The following is a 17,562-nucleotide window of genomic DNA, read 5'->3' on the forward strand; positions in this document are numbered from 1 at the left end:
GTAGGCCCTACGTCCAGTGTGAGCTCGAACCCACCACCCAAATCTAGAATCACCCCCTCTTCTGACGGAGCCAGCCAGGCCCCGGGACCCCCTCTATAAATTAGGTATGACTTGTGAGGACATAAAGCAGGCACCGATTCCTCTGGATTTGCATTTAATCCTGCGAACAGCTTGATGAGGTCAGTCCCGTCAGTGACCACACTGGAGCCAGCAGGAGGCACAGGGAAACTGGGTGACTTGCCCACGGTCACAGAGCCCTCAGGGGAGGTCAGGAAGTGTCACGGCTCTGAGTCCTCATGTGGGGACCAGGCAGGAGGTGCCCTCAGGGTCCCCAGATCTTGGTCCCTCCTCTAAGAGTGTCTCTATCTGGTTGTCTCCTTCCAGTCCAGAGTGTCCCCTTCCAAGTGGGCTCCTCATCCCAGGCTCCTGGCTGCACCTTTATGTCTGTACTGCTGCCCCCTGGCCACCTGCGACCCCCCCCCCCCCCCAGTTACCCTGGCGCTCCCCACCGGATGGGCCCCCCTGGTGGTGTGGGAGGAAAGGGAGAGTCTCCGTGGCCCCGCTCCCCCAGCAGCACCTGCACCCCAGGCCTCCCTGCGCACCTCTCTGCCACCCCACCCCACTCCCGCCCTGAGCACCGGGCACCAGCGCCACCTGGCGGCCGCCGACCCAACTGCCATGGAGACGTCCTGCCAAGTAGGCCTGTGGCCCTGTCTCTGCTCCTGACTGAGGCCCAGGCAGCTGTGACCAGAGGAGGCTGCTCCAGAGGCGGGGGGATTCCTGCTCCGGAGTCTGCATGAGCACCTCCAAGGGTGTCAGCAGATGCCCTGCAAGGGCCCTGAGTTCACTGCAAATGAGAAAACAGGCTCCTTATACATGAATGTTCCCCAGGAGTGACAGCCTGGTAGGAGGCATGGGGGAGGGAGGGAGCCCGAGGACTCCTTGCTGGGTCCAGGCCTCTCCTCACAGGCCTCCAGGGGGTCAGGGAGGTGGGAACCTCACATGGGGGAGGGGAGCCAGCAGGACAGAGGAGAGACAGCCCACTCCCTCGAGGTCCCCGTCCAGCTCCCTGATCCAGGGCCAAAGCATGGCCCTCCTAAGCATGGGGATTGCGGGTCACAGGGCCCAGCCCCAAGAGGATGGACTCTGAGGACAGGTGTCTGAACACCTGGGTGACAGCATGACTCAGCAGCTGCCAGGTCCTGGTCTGTCATCCTGAGAACAAGTCCAGAGGGTAGAGGGGAGCCCCAGGAAAGCCCACAGGAGGGAGACAGAGCCAGGCCATGCTGACCCAGGTTCAGGCCAGGAGAACACGGCCCCTGGGAGCCAGGAATGTGGGCAGATCCGGGTCAGAGGCCCCGTGAGCATCATGAACACGTACACCAGCAGCAGGACCACGACCTCCCTCCTCCCAGACTGTGGGTCTCTAACCTCCTGGGGGTGAAGTCAGGGGCCTCCCCAGGAAATCCAGGCTCCTGAGCCCAAGGACAGACTTTCCATCCTGTGTCCTCAGGCTCCACATGGGCCTCCAGGCAGTGGGTGCTGATGCCCATGTGCTGATGTGAGGCCGATTCTGCTTCCAAAAGCTTTGGGGTGGAATTGGGACAATCCTCCTCTGGACACTCAGCTAGATGTAAGAAACTCACTTGCACCCGGAACACCCTGGGGTTCCTCCACAGGCATCACCAGAGATGAAGGGCCTCAGGCTCTGCCCAGACTTACCCTGTCAGGTGTTCTAGACTCCAGGCCTGGCTCAGGGGTCCTGCCTGCTGGGCTCTGCTCCTCGGCCTTCCCGAGCCCAGCTCCCAGATGTCCTGCCAGAGAAGGCCTCCTGCTCCTACCACCCCTGCCCTAACCCAGTGAGCACCAGCTTCCCTCCTGCCCAACATGCCCAGTTCTGGAACCCACTGCAGGCTGGAAGGGACCTTCGGTCCTGGGAACCGGGCTCAGAGTTCAGTTTCATCTTCTAAGTAGGCATTTCCCAGATTGGGGGGTGATTCAGATGCTAAGTTAGCAGGAGCTCCATAGGGCCTTTCGCTGAAAAACAAAAGAAGGAAAATGAATCCCCTGGTCATACAAGCTGTGAAAAGCAGAGTATAGCATTAAAGTGATGGTCCCCCTAGAGTATAGACTGTGAATATCTCAGAAGGGATCTTTTCTGTAGCATTTCCATGTTTATCTGATCTTTGCCCCCAACCCCTATATTGAGGAGCTTCTCTCACAGCAGATGCTCCATGGATCCCACTGAGAATCACTGATGCAGGGAAATCAGGTGCCAGTGTGGACTCGGTGAGTGACAGCAGCCGACCTGGGCTGGGTTCTCCCCAGGAGCCCTTGATCCCTTCTCCCTCTCCCCACAGGGCAGTTCATGGGCCACAGGCTCCTTTCCTGAATCCCTATGTGGTCACAGCTGCACAACTATATCCATGCAGTAAGTGTGAACTGTTTAGGTGGACCCTTCAGCCTCTAACCCAGATCCTCCCTGATGGTAGATGCATTCCTCCCACAAACAGGCCACGAGCTCCTCCTATGTGCCAGCCCTACTGTGTGCAGGCCTACTATGAGCTCCTACTTTGTACCAGCCCCTGCTCCCGGCGCTTACATACATGCACCAATGCACCCAGCAAACTCTCCCTGTATTAGGAGGGGAAAGGCGGTGCACGGTAACCACAGTAAGTGAGGTGAGCAGGGCTCTGGATGAGAGGGTGGGGGGTCAGGACCTGGGAGTGTGTTTCCAGGTTACACCTGGAGGTCAGGACAGGCTTCATCAGGAAGTAGACTTCTAGAATGGACTGGAAAGAGGTAAGGAGTAGCCCTGGGCATCTGGAGTATTCACTTTCCAGGCACAGGTGACAACCCCTGTCATGGCCTTCAGGTGGTACCCTGCCTGGCTTGTTCCAGGAGCAAGGGGTCCTGTGGCTGGTGCAAATGTGAGCCCAGGAAAGACAGGTAGGAGACTGAGGTCAGAGAGGTAACAGGGAGCCAGTTCAGGTCCATCCTGACCTAGATTCCAGGATGCCAGAGCCAGAAGGGCCTCAGCCTCTGTCCCATAACTTGCTGGACAGGTGAGAAAAACCAGGGGACAGGTGTGTGTGATATGCCCTGAGACCTCGGAACGTAAGCAGGATCCTGAACAGCCTCTCTCAGGCCTGACTGTGGCCGCAATAGAGCTGTCCCGGGCGGGCCCGGGGCCGGGCCGTGCTGTCCTCCCTCCAAGTGTCCAGGAAACACCTGCTCCCTGAGGTGCAGGAAGGCGGGGCTGGGACCCCTGGCTGCGGGCGGCTGCCGCTGCTGCTCCGTCCACCAGGGGGCGCTGCCGGCACAGCCTCCCCCGCAGGCCCGGCCCCTGCCCGGGGCTGTGGCTCCGGGGAGCCCCGGACCCCGCGCCCTGCCTGCAGCCCCGCCCGTGGGCGCGGCCCCTCCCAGCCTCGCTGCCGGGTCCCGGGGTGTCTCTGTGGCCTGGGCCCCGGGAAGAGCCCCGAGGGCGGCCAGCCTGGGTTGCAGGGTCTGCAGGGAGGCGGGAGGAAGGCCCCGAGGGCGGCCTGGGCAGGTGCAGTGCGCAGTCACCGTGTCTGCCTCCCTCCCTGGGGCTGGCCCCTGCCTGTCCCTCTGTGTTTGCTGCTCCGGGTCCCCGGGGGCTCATTTGGAAGCGCGAACTGGGCAGGGAGGTGGGGTGAGGGCAGAGCACAAGCAGGGAGGAGAGGGGGTGACTGGCCGCCCTCCCCCCACCAGAGCCACTGGGAAAGGAGACCATGCCCCACCCCCACCCCAGGGTTTGTCCCTCTCCAACAGCAACGGCCCAGGGAGGGGAAACTGAGGCAGCAGAGCTCAGGCCGGCTACCAGTCAGTCACCCTCCTTTTCTGCCCCTCATCCCGGGGTGTCTCAGGATGGGACCCGATGCAGAATGCCCACCTACCCGCTCTGCTCTAGGGACACATGGGGGTTCTCAGGAGGGTGGAGGGTGGGGCTGCCACACACCCCTTATCAGCTCCCTGGGCCCTGGCCACACCCGCCTGGCACCCGGAGCCTGATGGGAGGGCAGAGGCAGCCCACAGAGCCCCCACCCCCTACTGGTCAGCCGAGGGCAGGGTCAGGGGGGCGGGGTCAGCATGAGGTCTCTCCCACCAGAGCCCCTGCACCTCATGTTAGCTCCTGCCCTACACCCGACCTTGCTCCCTGGCCTCTGAGGCCTCACCCCCAGACCTGAGAGTAGAGGTCCGTGGGAGTCCCCTGCTGACCAGGGAAACAGGTCCTGGCCTGAACTTTGGTCTGGCTGAGTCCCCGGCCTGAGGCCAAGAATCAGGTTTCCCTGTCCATGCAGACTTCCTGCTGGTGTGGGCTGGGGAAATCCCAGAAGCAGAACTGCCCCGGCCCCCCAGGACTCACAGGCCACCTGGTCAGGGCAGGGAGCTGCTGTCTGCCCCTGAGGGCAGAGCAGAGGGGTTTGGGGCAGAGGTTGGGGCTGAGGTGCACCAGGGAGGTGGAGGTGCAAGGCTGGAGAGGACCCTGGGAGATACCCGGGGACAGGCGAGGGCCAGCAGCCCAGGAGGGAGAGAGGTGGCCTCCTCCAGGCCTTCACTTCACGGACACCAGGTGGACATGGCTCTCGGTCGGCTCAGGGGAGAGGGTCAGAGCTGGGGCGCGTGGGAGCCCAGAGATGGTGCTGCTTGCCCCAGAGGAAGAGATGGGAGGAAGGGATCGTGATGGGCTAAGGGGAAGGCGCAGACAGCTGGCAAGCTGGCGTCCCCCCTGCCCCCCCCCCCCCACTGGGAGGTGACCAACCCTCCTCCCCAACAGTCTGCCAGGTGGAGAGTCGGGGAAGGGAGGACGGAGGCAGTGGGAGCGCGGGGTGTCCTCCAGGCAGAAAGCAAAGCCCCCGCAGGGAGAGAAGGCAGCTGAGCTGGAAGGGTGCATTACAATGGTTATTCTCGTCCTGTTTCCCTGGAGATCTTGTTCTGGGCCCCCTCAGGACAGCTGTGATGGTCCCTTCCCCCCAACTCCTGCAGTTGGGCTAGGGGATCATGCCCAGCACCCCAGCCACAGGCAGGAAGCCTCATCTTTCCTCAAAGATGATCACCCCCTGATTCCCTCCTCCTCCTTTGCAGCCCACTGTTCCCTCCTGGCCAAAGCTGAGCATCCTCCTCCCCTTCCTCCTCCTCCTCCTGCGCCTCTTTCTCCAGGAAGGACTCCTAGACTGACCCTCCCCACCTCCCGGCCAGAGCTCCTCATCCTCACAGTGACCAGACTCCCTTTCCTTTTCTGGGCGTTGACAGGTGACTGTACACGTGTTCTAAGCACTGTGGTTTCCTGGGTGTGTCTCAGGCCTCTCCTGTAGGGGCAGTTCCAGGGCAGGGTCCTTGAGGCCAAGTCACCAGCCAGTCCTCAGGCTCGGGGTAGGGAGCCATCAGCGGGTTTTCACAGCCCAGAATCCTAAGTGAATGGCCCTTGTCTCTCCATCACCACCTGCCTCAACCTGACCTTTGTGTCTCCCCGCCCCCCACTTTCCTCTCCACCCAACCGGTCAGCTTCTCCCACCTTACTGTTCTGTGCCAACAGCCCTGCCCTCCTCCTCCCCGCCCAGACCCAGGTCCCAGGAGTGGAGTCGTCTCTGACTCTCCTCTGACACTGGGATACAGGTTCACGCGAAGCCCTGTCCTGCTCCGGGGCTGCAACACCAGGCACCTTCATTTCAGGTGACAGCACCTTCTGGAAGCTGGTTGAAGTCGGGCACTGCTTCCCCCACGGGTAAGTAAGACACAGGCAGTTGCCCTGGAGGGAGTCACCGCAGGGCAGGTCCCACCGCACCAGGTAAGATCCTGGAAGCACAGAGCTGTGCAATCAGACTGCTGCGTGTCCACCTGGGGCCCCAGGAAGGCAGACTGGACTGATTGTATTTTCTCTTCATGGAAGAGATGAAGCTCTGACTCAAGGTGGTGACTGCCCGGGGGGCCAGGGACTGGTCACTCAACCTCTGAGACTTCCTTCCATCCATGACAGTGTGGGAATGACAGAAGCCCTTGCAGGGCGTGTAAAGGGTTTGCCACCCCAACACCTGACATTTCCTGGTCGCCAGGAACCAGCCCATCCTCGGTGTTTGTGGGCCGTGTGTCCTTTCACCCTCGCTCCCCTGCCAAGCCGGGGGCACCATCATCTCTAGGTACAGATGAAGAGACTGAGGCTCGAAGCTTTAGTGGACTGGAGACAGGATGTGATGCAGGCAACCTTCTGATGCTACTCTGCCAAGCACCTGGGTGAAAATAACTGTCCTGACAGTCAACCTTTTGTTTTTAGCTCTACCCTGTGCCAGGCTCTATGTTGACTGTTCGATCCTCAGTGATGTGGTTTGAAGTTTGGATCCACACACCAATGGGCAAGAAAGAATCCTGAAGATGTTTTCGGGGGCAAAATGGTGTTTTTATTAAAGCTCAGGACAAGACCCATGGGCAGAAAGAGCCACTCTGGGACCACAGATGTTGGAACCGGGGGAGGTGGAGACAAAGGAAGTTCGCAAAAGGACTTTCATATGGTAAAGACCCACAGGATCCTAGAGGCCTGGCTATTGTCAAGCTAACGTTGTTTTTCCCTCCAGAAAGGCATTAACTTTGAGGTGGGGAGTTCCTGGAGGAGCATCCTATTCTGCTCGCCTGAGTATTTGCCAATGGGCTGCAGGTTATAAGGACATTTAATTTCATCTACATTTCTTTTGCCTCTGTTCTCCACATCACTTAGAACAACCTTAAACAGCAGAGATCACCATCTCTGGAGAAAATCAAGACTTGCCCAGGTGATGTGATGCCGCACCTGCCCAGGTGAAGCTCACGCACCTGGCTCTCTGCAGTCACCTGCGCCCTGTCTCCCACACGGCACCCTCCCAGCACCCATTCTCCCTTGGCTCAGCCTGTCTGTTCACCTGCCAGGCTCACGCAGTCATCAGGCCTGTTCTCCCTTCCCGCCCTCTTCCCATACCACCTGGGACCAGCCCACTCCACTTCTCTGATTTTTTTCAAGGCCCAGCACAGCTCTGTCACCAGAGCTGCCCGGGGTTCTCTCCAGGCAGCACCGGCAAGTCACATTTGTGGCGTATATTCTGGCACTTAATCGTATTTAATTGACAGTGTAATTATGCATCATTTGGCATTGTCTTCTAATTATTTAATGTTTAGGAATCTTTTATCCTCAATCAGAGTGCAAAACTTCCTGGAGCCCAGGAGCGTTGACTTTCTATTGAGCAGAGTGCTAGGCACACAGGGGTGCCTTAAGTGGACAGACTTACAGAGCACTAGAGTGGCAGAAATTCCCAGATTGCTTACCATTTTCATACCTTCTGTATGGACATGGCCCACACAGCATGGTACCCTGGCTGCACACAGCCTGAACTTACGGGGTGAGGGGCAGCTTCCTCCCACGTCCTTTGAGGATGGGTCACCCGAAGGACAGATTTACCCCGGGCTCCCAACTGGCAGCGACAATTCCCTGTCCTTCCTCCATCCCCCAAGGAGGGTGCTGAGCGATTTCCCTGAGCAGAGGAGAGGAGTACTGGCTAAATGCAGGTCTGAACTTCCTATGTCTCAGAGGGACAGGGACTGTGGCATTGGGTCCTGCACTTACAGGGAAGTAAGTGCTTGCCATCCATGTCTTGAACTTCTTAATATTTCTTTAAAAAAAAAAAAAGGTTTCATTTATTTATTCATGAGAGACAGGGAGGTAGAGACATTAGCAAAGAGAGGAGCAGGCTCCCCACAAGGAGCCTGATGTGGGACTCGATCCGGGACCTGGGATCAGGCCCTGAGCTGAAGGCAGACGCCCAACTGCTGAACCACCCAGGTGTCCCGAACACCTTAATATTTCTTTTTTTTTTTTTTAAGATTTTATTTATTTATTCATGAGAGACCCAGAGAGAGAGAGAGAAGCAGAGACACAGGCAGAGGGAGAAGCAGGCTCCATGCAGGGAGCCCCATGTGGGACTCCATCCTGGGTCTCCAGGATTGCACCCTGGGCCAAAGGTGGCGCTAAACCGCTGAGCCACCCGGGCTGCCCTCCTTAATATTTCTTGAACAAGGCCCCCACATTTTCATTTCTCACTGGGCCCCACAAATTATGCACCCTGCATGCAATCCCTTCCACCATGACACCAGGAACCGGAGCCCATGCAGATAAAAGCAGACCCAGCCTGGGGCCCGGCAGCCTGAACTCTTTCTCCTCCCCAACACCCTGAAGGACCAGGGCTCCATGGGGCCAGGTGCCAAGCCTCTGTCACCCTGCTCCCAATGCTCTCACATTTCACTCTCCTAGGATAAAGTGCAGATTCCCCTTGGTCACATGAGAAATGCACAGGGAGGTTCCACTGTGCCCTGCACACCGCAAGCAGAATCAGAGAACATGTATTAGCTGTGCTGCTGTGACTACCTCAGAGGCCTGAGAGATGCACAGGGAAGCTGGAAATGTGTATGGAACAGAAAGAGTGAAAGGTTTGGCCTTGGGATGGGACACCTGGTCCAGACCTCCCTCCATTTCTTTGATGGCACCTCTCCTGCTTCCTCTGCCAGGGCCTGTGCTCTATCTCTGGCAATTTTCTTATCAGGCCTCAAACATGAGCTTGCTTGTCTCTGCTTCTGAAACTTTGCACAAAACGTTTGCTCCTAGATATTCTTTCTCACTCCTCCTTCCCAATCCAGGCCTATCACCTCCTCCAAGAGGCCTTCTATGACTAGCACCTCTCTCTCTCTCCCTTTCCCTCTCCCCTCCATTCCAGGAGCAGCCCTATGGCTCAGACCTGCTTACTCATGGCTTCCTGCCTTCCCCCACCCACTTGGAGGAAGCAGATGCCACATCCCCACCTAGAATGTAAACCGTTGAGGACTGAATCCTGACCCTTTGAAATTCTCCCCACTGCATCAGAATGCCTCTTGCTAAGCTATGAGCTCCACACAAGCCCACTGCTCCAGGCCTGCTTTCACCTTTGTCAAAGGCAGCAAACGAATGCCTACCCCTTCTTACCTTCTTAGAGTGATGGAAGGTAACCACTCAGAACAGAAGGCTGCACCCAGGGTGTCAGGGTCCCGGAGAATTGCAAGATAAATTATTCTTTAAACGTGATCCTGGGCAGCCCTTGTAGCTCAGCAGTTTAGTGGCACCTTCAGCCCAGGGTGTGATCCTGGAGACCCAGGATTGAGTCCCGCGTTGGGCTTCCTTCATGGAGCCTGCTTCTCCCTCTGCCTGTGTCTCTGCCCCTCTCTGTGTCTCTTGTGAATAAATAAATAAAGTCTTTTTAAAAAATAAAAAATAAAAAAAAATAAACGTGCTCCTGTGCTCAGCCATAAGAGTAAAGGAAACATCATAGGTACAGTAGAAAAATCCCCCCAGAAAAAAGCCCCAGAGAGCCAGGATCCCAAGTCCAGCTCCACCACCATCATGCTGGATGACCTGAGCAAGGGATTCCGGGATTCAGCCCTCTGGGATTTGGGGTTCTGAGTGCCACAGGGTAGTGCCTGCCAATTCCAGGCTATGTATATGGCTAACCCTCCGAGGGCAGAGTTTGTACTTGTCCACTTACAATTTAAGGAAAACAGAACTGGCTGAGTTCTGGAAAATGTCTGGTGATCCTGCTTCTAGTTCTTTCTGCTCAGAAGACTTCTGCCCTCTTCTAATACTCAGTAGGAGGAGAAGGGAGGGTCTCCCTCTCCAGAATATTTCCTGAATTCTTCCATCTACACAAGAGATCATTTGACTAGTAGAGCCCACCCTTGTGGACCTGAGATGTGTCGGTCTGTGAGCTTTGTCAGGTGAATGAGCTCCTGTCCTGAGTCAGCTACAGTGATGAGGTTGACTATGTGTGTGTGTGTGTTTTTTTAAGATTTTACTTATTTATTCATGAGAGACACAAAGAGAGAGGCAGAGACACAGAAGGAGAAGCAGGCTCCATGCAGGGGGCCTGACATGGGACTCGATCCCAGGTCTCCAGGATCACACCCTGGGCTGAAGGCAGCGCTGAACTGCTGAGCCACCTGGGCTGCCTAGGTTGACTGTATTCTGTATTCGAATCATTACCTCTAGGAATATTTTTTTAAGATTTTTTTTTAATTTTATTTATTCATGATAGACATAGAGAGGCAGAGACACAGGCAGAGGGAGAAGCAGGCTTCATGCCAGGAGCCCGACGCGGGACTCAATCCCAAGACTCCAGGATCGCGCCCTGGGCCAAAGGCAGGCGCCAAACCACTGAGCCACCCAGGGATCCCCCACCTCTAGGAATATTTTGATGGAGACATCATGGGAAGCCCTTCTGATCCCTGAAATTCCTTGTTCCCATTCAAAACATTGCAAATAAACCTCATTTTGTCCTTATCTGTTCTGTTTTCTATTGCTGTAAACCAGCCCAACATTTAAGACAAAAATGTCTGGCCTAAAACAAGAGCTATTTTATTATATCTCATGATTTTGTGGGTCAGGAGTTTGGACAGGACACAGCGGGGCCATTCTTTTGCAACCCATTGCTCAGACTGGAGTTACCCGGCAATCTCAGGTGTTGGCTCAGCCTGGCCTGGCAGTCCAAGATGACTTTTCTCATGTGTGGCATCTTGCCTGGGATGGTGCAAAGGCTGGGTGCCTTCTCCTGCCCATGCAGTCTGGGGTCTTTGTATGTGCTTTTTCTGGGAAGAGGTGGCTCCAGGCTACAGAAGAAAACCATGGGAGCTGGAGGTCCTCTTGAAGGCTAAACCAGGACTCACTCCAAGTCACTTCTGCTGTCCTTTATTGGTCACAGAAGTCAAAGCCAGCCAAGATTCAGGCGAAGGGAAATAGATCCCACCTCTGCAGGAGGTGTATCAGAGAATCTTTGGCCAACTTTAACCTGGTGCACAAGGTAAACAGATGAGGACCCCGTAGGAGCAATGTTGGGGAGGAGACCTGGGACCAACACGGCCACAGAAAGCTCCTTGATATGAAAGTTAAAGCTTCAGACTTGGCTGCGGCCCCCAAACAGCACAGCCTCCCAGGTGTCACCCTACTTCTCTGCACCCCACATGTAACCTTCCCAGATCACAGGAGTTACCATCACTGGATCATTCAAAATCCAGCCTGTGGTCTAGAACCTGCTCGATGCAGACTCCTAGCCGTCCTCTCTGAACACCCCATCTCTGTGTCCTAACAGCTCCTGTGCTTCTGCCCTAAGGAGCTCAGACTGTGTCCACTCCCCAGAACCGGCTTTTCCAACCAGCATCACCACCTTCTGTTTAATGGGCTGACTTCGTACCAGGGTCCATGCTCAGTGCTTTAGAGGCCTTTATGACAGTGGCTCCTTGCATCAAAGCGTTGGCCTCACACTCTAGGTGAGAAGACTGAGTACACCTGAGCTGAGCACTCTGACAGAAGCCCAGGTGTCCAGCAGCAGGCTGTACATCTACTTGTTGAATTCTCTACCATTTCAGCAAAGTGCCCATGTCCTGTGACTGGGCAGTATATGCCAAGTCCCCACAGTCAGTGTGAGAGGCTGGAAGCCCCTGAACATACTGATCAAGGACCCCTTAGGAGGCAAGAGAGGGAACGAGGAAGTCAAGGACCTTCCATCCTTCAAACAAAATTTTTTTAAAGATTTATTTATTTTATAAATAAATAAGAGACTGAGAGGCAGAGAGAAAAGCAGGCTCCATTCAGGGAGCCTGACATGGGATTTGATCCCAGGTCCCCAGGCTGCAGGCGGGGCCAAACCGCTGTGCCACTAGGGCTGCCCACCCTCCATCCTTCAAGGGGGGTATCCAAGGAACAGCTCTGTGGAACAGCTGCAATCAAGGATTTGGACCTCTTTCTGTCCTGGTGTGTGCATCAGGAGTAAGAACGAATCTGTGCCTGGCCTCATGAAAAGAATGGAGTAGGAGGGGTGGACACTGGACGCCTTGTTTGGCCATCCAAACACACTGGAGGTATGGCTGCAGCATCCTTGGTTCTTTGGAACATAGTACTGAATCCAGAAGTGAAAAAGTCCTGTAAGTGTCCAAGCTGATGCAAATCTCTTGAACCAGGCCCCCACACAGAGCCTCACTGGGTTACACCTGACAACATATTCAGAGACTGACCTCTGGCTTCCCAGCCCATGGCCCTCAGAGGTCAAGGTGGGGCATGGGTAAAAGGCCTTCCACCAAGGGAAGTATCTGGAGTCTGGACAGGGAAAAGACAGCCAATGACCCAACAGCCAAAGAGAGTAAGACTTAACAGTGGGCCCAGCCTCATGTCCTGTGCCACTTGGCTCTAGAGAAAGGACCCTAACACCTCTGTCTCTGCTGGTTCATAGAGCCCTTCCACACTGATTCTCTGAGTTATCCCGCAGTAAGCCTGTGAAGTAGGCAGCCAAGGAAAAGAGAAATACTCAGAGAAGCTTTCGTGACCTTTTCCCTGACCACACAGATCAGCAAGCATGGGGCCAGGAATAAAGGCAGATCTGACGATGTATAGCACATCCTCCCCTCTGCACCATGATGCTTGTTTTGTGGTGACAACCATGAGTCATCGAGAAAAGGCTGGGTGACATCTAGTTCGTCGACTCTGCTGAAAAAGACAGGGAAGTAGGTAGTATCTTTTTAAATTTTTCATAAAAAGTGATACAAATAGACAAAGTTTTGGCATTTGGGATAAGGTTCACTTTCTGTTCTCAGCTACATTATAAAGCATAGTCACTTGCCATTTATGCCTAATTGTTGTACCCCCAATAAGGTTGTATGCAACACCATCCAAGTGTGTCTCCAGAACTTTCTGCTACCAGTCTTCCCCCCACACCACCCCCCCAGCCATCTCTATTCCACCTGAATTCTGCTCCCTCCTCTCTCTCCTGAACTCTCTCATGAAACTCCCTATTGGGATCCCTGCCTCTGCTCACAGCATTCGGCACCCGACCAACAGAAGGAGTGGTGCGGCTCCCTGGCCCTAGGGAACACACACTCCCCGGAGAAAACACGACCCACCGCAGCAGCAACCTGCCTCAGCTCTGCGAGGATCTCAAGGCCTCACTCCCCACCCCTCCGGCTCCATGCTGGGACTCCTACAACACCAAACAAAGGCTTGTAGCTACTAAGTTTCTCCCACAAAGCTGGTGGCTTTGCTCCCTGTGTGATCCTGCCTTTCTGAAATGCCCTTTGTCTAGGCACTTCCTTGATTACATTCTGAGTATCTTTCAAGACCCAGGCTGAGTCGCCACCTTGACGCTTCTTCTGGATGTCCCTGCGATGTGTATCTCTGTACAAGGCCTCTGGCCTTGCATGTATCAATTAGGATGCTGTGGTCTGGGTGACACCAGGACTCGCACATCTGAAGCAGCTTCAACAACAGGGACTTACTGTCTCTTCACCGGAAGCCCAGAAGCGGATGGTTCCAGAGCTGGTTCAGTGATATCAGGGTTCTAAGTTAGCACGTTGCAATTGTCTTGGCTCTAACGCTGTAATTTAATTACCTCTCTAAAGATGCCGTCTCCAAATGTGGTCACATTCCGAGGTGCTGGGCATGAGGACCTCAACACAAGGGGAGGTAGGCACAATTCCTTCACAACAGAGGGAGATGCAAGGTCGGGAATTCCTCTCTGGGAATCTCTCTTTTCAAGTGAAAATCTTTGCCAGAATCCTTCTGGTAAGTTCACAGAGGATTTGGTACCATGCTCTTTCCGCAGTTACAAGGGAAGCTAGGAAAGCATTTTCACTGTTAGGATGGGAAGACAGTTGTCCCAGCCAGAAGGCAAGTGCAGGCCGCCCGCCTCCGGCACCGGCACTGTGGTGAGTCGGGTTGTCTGCTTCTGAGTCTACTTCTCCCGTGAGGTTCTCAGCTCTTTGAAACAGAGCAGTGTTTTGATCATCTGTGTTCCCTTAATGACTAGCACAGTTCATATAGGTGCTCAGCCAATATCTATTGAAGGAATGAACGCAGAGAATTTAATGAACTAGATAAACCTGTTTAGGTTACATTTGATTACGACATTCAACTCAGTCTATATGTTTGCCTTACATAGTCTGTAGTTCATACTTCTGAATAATTATAGGGAGTATTGCTAATGGAGCCGTTTCTATAGTCAGAGGAAACAGAGCTCCGTGAGCTTCATCCCTCCAGAGTCTGGCATAATCCGTGGCACATAGTAACTGTTGCACGAATTCTCTGTGGAATGAATAATGGATAAACGAGTAATTAAAACACAGAAAATGAAGCACCTGGAGGGTTCCGTTGGTAAAATACAAAATACTTGATCTTGGGGTGTTGAGTTCAGGACCCACGTTGGGCTTTAGAGATTACCCCAAAAAAAAAAATGCTTTGAAAAAATGCTGTTGAACTGAAGGAGTTACCTTGTCTTCTAGATAAATGTCTTCCAGAACTGGGCATGTATTCTGCTCTGCTGGTATTGCATAGATGTTATATCACCAGGTATATGTCATGTATCTTTTTTATAAAGAATGTATAGAGGGCACAACTGATTCAGCTTTTCCTTTTTCTCTTATTTCTCTTTTTTTAAAGATTTTATTTATTTATTTGACGGAGAGAGCGAGAGTGCGTACACATAAGAGGGCATGAGCGTGGAGGGGGGAGAGGGAGAAGCAGACTCCCCACTGAGCAGGGAGCCTGACATGGGGCTTGATCCCAGGACCCTGGGATCATGACCTGAGCTAAAGGCAGATACTAAACTGACTGAGCCACCTGGGCGCCCTATGTCACCTATTTTCATTCTATTCTATTCTACTAATAAAGAATGGTCCTCACGAACTTGGCCAACAGTCCCACAGTGCTCAGAGCAACTTCATCTGGGAAGTAAAGCTACACCAGTCACTATAAGCTGAGCTGTTTGAGGTGGTGTTTGACTCTGGTTCTGCAGAGTTGCAGGAAGCACACTACCGATCCATGCAAAGCATGCTGGACACTGGGATGTCACTCTTGCTCCACAAAACCCCACGTGTCTGACCTTTCAGGTTCTGCAGAATAGGGAAGAAGCCAGCGCCTAACTAATGAATGGCATGACTGTGGGAGTAAATGGCCAGTTTGGTGGAGGTTCCCCAAATTCTGGCCTCCCCAATATTGAAAAGCCTCTCGTGACTCCCATCTAATTGCTACTTCCCTCTGCATCAAGGTGAGGGACTCAGGCAGTGAGGGCATGAAGTATGTGAAGTGAATAAGAACCAGGGCCAGAGAAAGTTGCCACAAGTAAATGGGCTCCCAGAGGCAGTGCCTTTTGGCACCACGAGACAACTGTGCCACCCAGAGCTGAGTCTCCTCCCACGTCGCTGCCGACCCGAGGGACCCACCAGTCCTTCATACAGTTCAAGTCTTGAGGTTTAATTAAAACATTTGGGTTCTGGATGCCTGGGTGGCTCAGCTGTTGAGCATCTGCCTTTGACTCAGGACACGATCCTGGAGTCCCAGGATCAAGTCCCTCATTGAGCTCCCTGCATGGAGCCCGCTTCTCCCTCTGCCTATGTCTCTGCCTCTCTCTGAGTGTCTCTCATGAATAAATAAATAAAATCTTTAAAAAAAAAAAGTTCGGTTCAATTAGCGTCTTAGGGCTTCAGGCACTTGAGAGAAAGTAGCACTGTTCTGGACCAGATTGGCATGTAGAGACAGGAGAGGGCTTGGTCTGTACACTGTCGAAGCAGGACAAGACGGTGCTTGCGTGTCTGTGTGTGTGTGTGTGTGTGCATGTATGTGTGCACGTATGTGTGCATGCGCACACTTCTGGGGTGCCTGTCTTCTGTGCCCCAGGTGCTTTCCCAACAGCCAGGAGGAGGAGGTGTGTGCTAGAGTGTTTTCCTTCCTAGGTCTGAGTTTTCTTCTTTCCTTAAAGTATGGGCAGCCCAGATTTTCACTGCAAAATCAAGATTTGTTATAATGATAGTGATTTTTTTTAACTGTGTTAATGAACATGGTCTGAAAGCATTAATACAAGCACATTAGCCCAGCCCATGACAATAATCTATTATCCAGAGAAAAATGTCCTGGTAGTACATGTATCTAGAAGTACCCCCTTCTGAATTGATGCCAAAATATGACAGATTCCCAGTTCCTTATAATGTCCAACTGCTGTATGTGAACTTCCCCTCCTCTGTCCCTGCAGCCAGCATAATAAGTAACATGGCTTAGATGTCCCTACTTTCCACAGCAGCTTTCACTCTGTGTGAGTCTCCTGCACTAAGCACTCCACTATTTGGAATCCCATTACCTACAGCTCAACTACTTGGCATCCCACAGATGAAAGGTACCATAACTAAGGATACATACTACGAGCTCCTGAAATGACTTCTGAACCAGCCAGAAAATGTTTGATTGTATTGAAGAGTTTCACGCGGGTGTTTTTTTTTTTTTAAAGATGTTTATTTATTCATGAGAGACAGAGAGAGAGAGAGAGAGGCAGAGACGCAGGCAGAGGGAGAAGCAGGCTCCGCGCAGAGAGCCCAATGTAGGACTCGATCCTGGGTCTCGAGGATCACGCCCTGGGCTGAAGGCGGCACTAAACCGCTGAGCCACCCAGGCTGCCCACGTGGGTGTTTTAATGTATTCTACAGAAGTTTTTTTTTTTCACACTTGCTCCTAGTAGAGTCTCTCTACCAGTAAATCAGACAATAATATATTCTAATAAATCTAATAATATAGTCTAATAATATATTCTAATAAATCAAGAATATATTCTAATATTTGATCTGGAATGAATAACAGATCAAAACCAACCAAATGAGGTTGACAAAAATTAATATAGTTAATGTAAACTCTGGCATTTAGATTTTGAAACTACTTAACAGGAGACCCTGACTGTTCTCATAACAAAACCATACGGATTTTGACTCTCTACTCAGTAGTAGACTCTGGCCTCTGAAACAGTCAATCCTACCCAAGGCTATCTTGATAGAGAGAGGGAGAGAGGGAGTGAGAGGGAGGGAAGAGGGAATGAGAGAGAGGGAGAGAGAGGATGAGAGTGTCCAAACAAAGAAGAGGCAGCTTCACTCTGTCCTTTGCTAATCACACTGGCTCTGTGGACAATTGTGTTTAGTTACTGAAGCCACATTTGAAGAGGAAAGGAATTAAGATTGTTTCTTCCAGTAATTCCTCATAGAAGGCATAGTGCTTGTCTTCAAATAGCTGATGGGTTGTCACATGGAAGGAACACTCCATGTAATCTGCAGAGCCCCAGCGCCCAGAACTGGGAATCGTGGGTAGTTGTGTCAGGAGGACACATTTCAGCTCCATATAAGGAAGAGCTTTCCACAGTCTTCCACAGTCAGGGTGATCTAAACATTGCACTTGGATAAAATTGGGAGAAGTAAAGAAAATCCTAGGATGTGGTTACTTCTATTCTTTGCCTGAGCAGTAGGTACTTAAGTACATTTGTTTTATTGTTGTTTTTCAACTGACACATATAAGTTTCCATATGCTCTTCAGTGGGTATGACATACGTTACAATGAGAAAACTAGGCTGACTAGGTGGTAAACAAAGTAGTGAGCTCTTCATCTGGTGAGGGTTCAAGGAGAGGTTGATATCACTTAGCAAGGGGATGGGATGATGACCTCTGACACTCAGTCCATCTCTAAGATTCTACACATCCAAAAAT

At 52.9% G+C, this 17,562-nt stretch overlaps 1 long non-coding RNA gene across 1 annotated transcript; it reads left to right on the forward strand.

The window, feature by feature from the left end:
- Positions 1-5,397: 5,397 nt before the first annotated feature.
- On the forward strand, positions 5,398-10,326 carry LOC119872684. The gene is made up of 3 exons (XR_005361681.1): positions 5,398-5,746; positions 6,293-6,527; positions 10,101-10,326. It is a non-coding gene; the product is annotated as an uncharacterized LOC119872684 (long non-coding RNA).
- Positions 10,327-17,562: the final 7,236 nt, after the last annotated feature.

Source organism: Canis lupus, chromosome 7, assembly GCF_011100685.1.
Source record: "Canis lupus familiaris isolate Mischka breed German Shepherd chromosome 7, alternate assembly UU_Cfam_GSD_1.0, whole genome shotgun sequence".
Lineage (NCBI taxonomy): Eukaryota > Metazoa > Chordata > Mammalia > Carnivora > Canidae > Canis > Canis lupus.